Raw genomic sequence first — 7,508 nt, 5'->3', positions numbered from 1 at the left:
GGGCACCATCAACTTTCTTCACCACATTTTCCCATGCACACATCTGTCTTCAGCGATCATGTCGGGAAGGTAGATATAAAAAATCCCCTTTCCTTCCCCATCGTTCACTTTCACCTTTGTATTCCTTATATCCCTTCGTATCAGTTATTATAATTATGCATCCACTCCTCCTGTGCTTCACAGCTGGGAGACCCAACAGGAAACATTAAAAAACAAAATTGCAATATGGTGGTAAGGATAAACACATAATAATATACAGACAAAAATACAAAAATGCATAAAAGGAAAAAAAAACCCAAAACATTAAAAAAGCCATGGAAGAAATGTCTGTCATGGAACCAGTAAGAGATGCTTGCACCCAGAAAAAAATTCGCGTTGCATCTATAGGATGGTCAATTGGCCAGGTATCGAGTTTGATCCAGCATAATCACCATGACAAAGGTCTCTGCCTGATAGTAAGGCTGAGCGGTACTCTTGCCTGTGGCCAGAGCGAATCTTCCAGTGGCTCAGTCGGACTAGACACTCTGCAGAGGTTAAGAAATTTTAAGAATATTTCTGATGCACCTATCATTCTAACTCATAGACATCCTGTAGAAGGTTTTCAAGACTGATTTTTTTATGGGAGCAGATGGATTCTGGATTCATCGTTCTCCCTTTGAGGGGCTGGTTGGTATGAACCGCACAACTGTGGTTAGTTATCTGCTGTTTATCCAATGGCAGCATTATGGCTCCAGTGAAGGTAATGATAGAAACCTCAAACCAAACCAACAACCCAATCCATGCCCCTGAACTCAATTCTGATTCGGAGGTACCATATAGGACAGAGTAGAGCTGGTTAGGATTTCTGCAAATGTATTTCCAGGCATAGACAGCATTATCTTTCTCTCAAGGAGAGGCTGGCGGGTTTGAAGTGCTGATCTTGCTGTTACTAGTCCAATGACTCACCCTTTGAGAGGGTAATAGGCAAATCAGGGGGGAAAAGAGAATAAGAAAAAAAAGACATAAAAAGGGTGTCACTTGCTGTTATTTACCATTGAATCAATTCTGACTAATGGTGTTTCCATGTTTGCAAAGTAAAATTGATCCATAGGATTTTTAAGGTTGTGACTTTCTGAAAGCAAACCTCCAGACTTTTCTTCCCAGATGTTTCTAAGTGTATGGGACGTGTCACACTTTCAACTAATGTGATGTTTCAACTAACGTGATGGTTAGAAGTTATGTCAATTAGACACTCCTGGGTGATGGAAAGAGCACAACTTAACCTATCAATCATACTGCAACCTATTGAATCTCCTTGGTGGTGTGACCTTTTGTATAAAAGAGACCTAGAGCAGAGCTGAGGACCCTTGCCCATCATCTTCTGATGGATTTGGAGGCTGAGTTTGATCTGTTGATCTCCTGTTCTGATGCCTGTTGATCCCAGTAGCCAGCAGCAGCTTGCCAAACATGAATTAATTTACCGCTGCCTTCACCAGCCTCTGGCTCTCCTGCTTTATCACCCTGCTTCCTATTCTTTCACATCCACAGCTACACAAGTCAGGAGAAGCCTCCAGTTAATATCTGACCAACAGATTGTAACTGAATTGGATTTAGCTACTTTCACAACTGTTTAAGCCATTTCTTGATATAAATATCTTTCTATATTTAATATGCATACTAATGTCACTAGTTTTGGTTGTCTAGAGAACTCAAACTGACACAGAAGTAATTAACTACTTAATAGCTATTCCACCTATGTACTCCTCTCATAAGTAGATGATAGACTGACAGACAGATACAGATATATAGACATAAACTATTACAACATTCCAAGAAAATGCAAATTTCTCTCTTATTTACTCTGGATAAGACTAACCTCTAAATCCTTTCTAAACTTCAAAGTGTTCTTACACATCATCACTCACAATCATCTTCTTGAATAAATTTCGTAACATTTATTTTCAGATCAGTTTCTGCTAAACAGAGTGTATTAGTCTAGATACTTTGGAGAAAAAAATCCACAGCAACTCATGTATAAGAGAGTTTTATGTAAAGAAAGTGTGCATCATTAAAACATCCCAACCCAATGCTGCTCAAGCCCACAAGTCCAACATTAACCCATTAACCCAACACCAGTCCACAAAGTCCTCCACCTCACAAAACAGAGGCAATGATGCCGACTGCAGGAGGAAAGCTGAGTCAGCGAGCGAATAAGCATCTCAGCACTAGCAGGGGTCTCCACATGGCTGCTCCAGCACCCAGGGCTGCATTGGGATAGGTCCATGTGGCTTCTCCTTGGGGATGTCTTGTAGGAAGTCATTCTTGCAAGCTGAAGCAGGGAACTGCTAAGGCAGCTGCACCCTGGTTTGACCATCACAAAGCAAGAGACCAGAGAACTAGAAAGGCTAGGCTCACCACCCATTTATCCCTCCGCCTTTCAATTAGCCCCACATGTGATTATCAGCCAGGCTGGCACAATTAACTAACTCACAGAGGATTCAGATCAATATCCTTCTTGGCCTTGCATCTGTGGTAATTCACACGAAGCATACTTTATGTATCTGAGTTTTGTTAATGGCATAAATTTAAAGAATTTATGCCTGAAATTTTATTCTCTTACCAATTATATTTAGTTATCTTATCTACAGGGAGAGTAGGATTTGATGTAATGGAAAGGTTTGATTGCCTTTATCTAACACAGCCTATTAAAACTATGATTGTGTGTTTTTGAATACTTGTTTTCCATCTGCCAAAGCTATGTCAGTTATCATGAACTATTGATACAGATAATGGGGCTATTGTTATTAATTATATTTGAAACAATACCACTTCACCAGCAGTTTTAGTGTTACTGCTAATCTAATGGGAGAAAGTGTTAGATTAGTGTTAAGTTTTCATTTCAATCATTGTCACCCTACTTAAACATAACACAACACAATATTTTACAATATTTAGCTTTGATTTGCAAGCATTTTTCTTGTTTAAATTCAGTAAAGAATTAAAATTGTATTAGACCTATGAAATGTTATTGAGGACATGATATAACATTTGATTCTTTATTATATAAATCTGGTGGAGTAAATGACCCTTTTGCAGTGATTTACATCTCGTACTCAAAGGTCTGTGGAATGTCATAACAAGTCAAACAGTGATTGTCACAGACATTAAAAGCAAACCTTGAACAATGTAAGGCCAAACTCATATTTCAGTATCTGAATTGCTATGAAATGAGTTAACAAAATGAAAAGTTATTTGCAATTACACTTTGTTTATTTTAACATTAGTCTTATTTAACCCCAGGATCCCCCTGTTGACTATTAACTATGAGTATGACAAGCAGTATTGTTCTTCATGCAATTGTAATTTATTTAAATATCAGTTGAACAAGCTTTTCAAAATACAATATATTTTACATTAAGTAAACATTTTTAGAAAGCATGTTTTTGCTTTCTTTAAAAAATATTAAATTTCTCTAACCAAATAATTAAACAGTTTAGTGAATGTCTAAATGTAAATTTTGGCTAAACTAAAAGAGATATTTTTATAAGATGATATTATGCGTCTTTAGGCATATATAAGAATATTTCATCCAATTTATAAGCCATTGCATCCCAAGTAGATATTATAGGATCAAATCAGATGAATAAGTACTGTAACTTATCAAACAAACAAATGCCTACTATCAATAATAATCTGCCTACTATCAATAATAATCTCAGCTTCTTACCCATCAATAATTTAATCAACAATCCCATCACTTTTATCTCAAAGAATGTTCAATCTTTCCACTGTAGTGCTTATGTCCTAGACATATATTTAACTACTATATTTATAATATAAATAATTTTGAATCAATCTTTGTTCCAACATTCATAGCAGGAATCTTAATATATGGAGTCTAGTGCTGCTCTTTCACTACAGTAAGATGGATCATTTGACTTAGTGTTCCTTCTTCACTTTTGCACACTCTTTTATATCCTTTCACCTGACACTCAGATCCACTCTTTCTTCTTCTTCTACAGATCAATTCTTTAGATTATTCAAGGACTTGATCAGTATTGACTTGACAGCTATGTAGTTGTTATTATTGTTACTTTATCATACTTTAAAAAATGCTGAGAGGGTTAATATCATTCCATCTTCTCTGTGTCTCACATATGTATTATCAAAAGTGGGATAATCAAGTTTCATTATTAATTTGTAACCAGGAATATTAAAAAATCTGTAGATCAATATCTTAATAGTTTATCTATGAAGTAACCAGACTTTTGGCAAAACCTGATGGAATTATTCAAATCAACCAAAAGAAACAAAATCATTGCCATTGAGTCTATTTAAATTCTTCACAGCCTTATAAGGCAAGCCAGAATTGCCCCTATGGGTTCCTGAGGTGATAAATTGTGAGAGAAGAAAAGCTCTTTGGTGGGTTTGAACAGCTGAACTTGCTTCATCAAACCAATGCGTAACCTACTGCATCACCAGGGCTCCAAATATACAGCAGACCAAAATATTCAGAAGCACTAAACTTAATTATTTTAGTTTGACTCAAGGTAATTTAGAAATCTGGTCAATATGCTATCAGAGCATTTTCTTTCCCTTTGGAAGACCTCCTTGAGCAACCCATTTGACAGCAAGTACTTAATAAAAAGTACATTTTCTCTTGTGGTTTAGTAGTGCTCATTGAATCAATTCTTCTACAAATAACCAATATTTGGAGATAAAATAATCAATGTAAAAATACACACAGGTGAATAACAAATCAAAAAAAAGAAAAAAAAATTTTAAAAAAGAACAAATTAAAACTAAATAAAAACAAATGGAACAATAAAATGGAATTGGAGAGCAAAGGAAAGTAAGCAATATCTGAAGTGGCCATAGGACACTGGATTTTTTTTCTTTTCTGTATGTGTCTTTTAATAATGGAATATCTCATTTCGTATCATTATTGTGACTTTAGGAAGCCTGATATATTTGTGGGTTACATTTTGGGCTGTTAACTACCAGGTCAGCTGTTCAAATCCTTCAGCTGCTCCAAACAGCAAGACGAGGCTGTCTAGAAAACTATCTAGAAAACTACCCCAGTCAGTTTTAATATGTCCTACAGGGTTCCTATGCCACAGAATCAAATATGTGTCAGAGACAGTGACTATAGGGTAAACACATTTTATAGTCATTTAGTGAGACATATTTCACAGATAATTCATAAAATTGTCTTTCTTGTCTTTGACTTTCTCTATTTTTACTATGATTTGTAAAGTCTATTTTAATTGGCCCTACATGGATTTCTGTTGTATTTCCTGACTGTATAGGCTATTACTTTTCAATCAATCTAAGAAGTTTTCTTTGACCACTATTTAAATGTATTTTACACTCCTTTTTCCGTCTCTTCTTCTTCAGGACTTCTGCAACATGTATGTTGGTGTATGTAATGATTTCTCATATTTCTTTGAGACTCTCTTCATTATTTTTAAACATTTTTTTCTGTTATTTGATTTTAATCCTCAATACATTTTTTTCTTAAAGTTTTGTAAATATTTGTTTTGGCAGGCCAATCTACCATTGAGACTGTGTTGGTCTGGGTAGACTAGAGAAACAAATTCATGGGCACTCACATGTGTATAAGAAAGAACTTTATATACAAGAGATACTGAATATTGAGAAAACATCCCCCGCCCAGTCCAGATCAAGTCTGTAAGTCTGATATTAACCCACATGTCCAATACCAACCCATACAGTCCTCTGCAGACTCACAAAACACATGTAATAATGCTGAACGCAGGGAGATCATAGGCCAGTGGGTGGAAAGTCTTGTGGATCTAGTGGCTTTGTAAGCATCTCAGGGCAGGCAGGGTTCTCCACATGCCTCCTCCAGCTCCCAGGACTCTGACTGCATCACGGTAGCTTCATGTGGCTTCTCGTCAGAAATGTCTCACAGGGAGTGAACAAGAGTCCCGCCTCCAGTGAGCTATTTATCTTCTTAGAACCGCCAAATGAGGTTATCAAGCTGCGACGTGATTAACAGGTAACTACCACAGAGACCTCATATTTGCTATTGCTACTTTCACTTGATTAACTTACTATTCACTTTCAGAAATCCCATATTTCATTTTTGATATTCTATGTGATGCGACAATATCTTTATACTTCCTTTGTTTTGTTTTTTAACCAAATAATCCTTTGATTCTCTGACCCTATTTATATATAATGGTTATGTTGCGATATCTAATGACATAGTGCTTAGGCTGTGATCTGCAAGGTCATCAAGTCCCAACCACTGGCTGCTTTTAAGAGGAAGGACAGTCTTTCTTCTCCCATAAACAATGACAGTCTCATAAACTCCCAGAAGCAGTCCTACCTGTCCTGTAACGCTACTACAGGTCAGCATCACCTCCGCAGCAGCGAGTGTTTGAGTAGTTCTCAGGCAGTTTCTGTTGCCAGCTTCTATTCTGGTATCGCTTTTTTTACTCTTCCTTTGCATATCTCATAACTTTTGTTGGAAACAAACTTCTTATATATTCTAACAATGATAGCTACTGTCTCTATGCCATGTGTTATTGTTACATACTTTTATTTCTCTTTTTTAAACCCTTTTCTTTTTTTAGTGACAACTTTATTATTTTATTCAACCTGTTATCTGACCCCCACCAACAGTATGCAATCTCTGATGTTTGTCCTTAATAATATCAGTTTGACCGTGTCCTTATTCACCTTGAGAGAGTGGTGACATTAGTAGGATTCTTGGTGTTATCGATAGATGCCTTTGAGGCAGTTCTGACTCAGTGGTTCCATGGACAACAGAAAGAAATATCGCTCAGTCCTGCTTCGAATTACCAGGTGATTGATCTGGGTCATGAGTTCCTCTATAAATTAATTTAATAAAATTGTCTCTTTTCATAGAATAATTTCAGAGGTCTTGCTTAATATATATACTTTTTGAAATACTTAAAATATTATTCCAACTTTCTTACAGGTTCTTTCCTGCAAACTCTAAAGCCTACCCATGAGCTATATAATTATTAGAGCTACTAATCTTCCCCATTGTGTGTGTGTGTGTATATATAAGTTTTGAAATGTCTACAACATTCATTATATAATAATTCCAGTTTTATATGCACTTTTTGAACAAACCTCATAGATATGTTTTTTACATACACATGTATATAAATCACAGTGATTCAATGGGTAAGTATTGGGCTGATAACCACAAGGTTGATAGTTCAAATCCACCAGTTTGAAGAAGAAGGATATGGAAGCATGCTGCCATGAAGATATACAGCTTTATGTTCAGTTGTCACCATCTCCACAATTGTCATGTTTTACTACATTCCTGCAGCCATTATGTTGATCCATCTCCTTTAAGGTCTTCCTCTTTTTCTCTGACTTTTTGTTTTACTAAGGAGCCTAGATCTCATAGTGTGTTATATGCTGAGTGATTAAACTCAACATCAGCAGGTCAAATTCATCAGGTTCTCAGCTGGATAAAGGTGAGGCTTTCTGCTGTCATACAGATTTACAGCCTCTTGTTCAGT

This window comes from Echinops telfairi, unplaced genomic scaffold, assembly GCF_000313985.2.
Source record: "Echinops telfairi isolate 266 unplaced genomic scaffold, ASM31398v2 ScPeMD7_7469;HRSCAF=8507_1, whole genome shotgun sequence".
Classification (NCBI taxonomy): Eukaryota; Metazoa; Chordata; class Mammalia; order Afrosoricida; family Tenrecidae; genus Echinops; species Echinops telfairi.
This window is presented reverse-complemented; position numbering follows the sequence as displayed.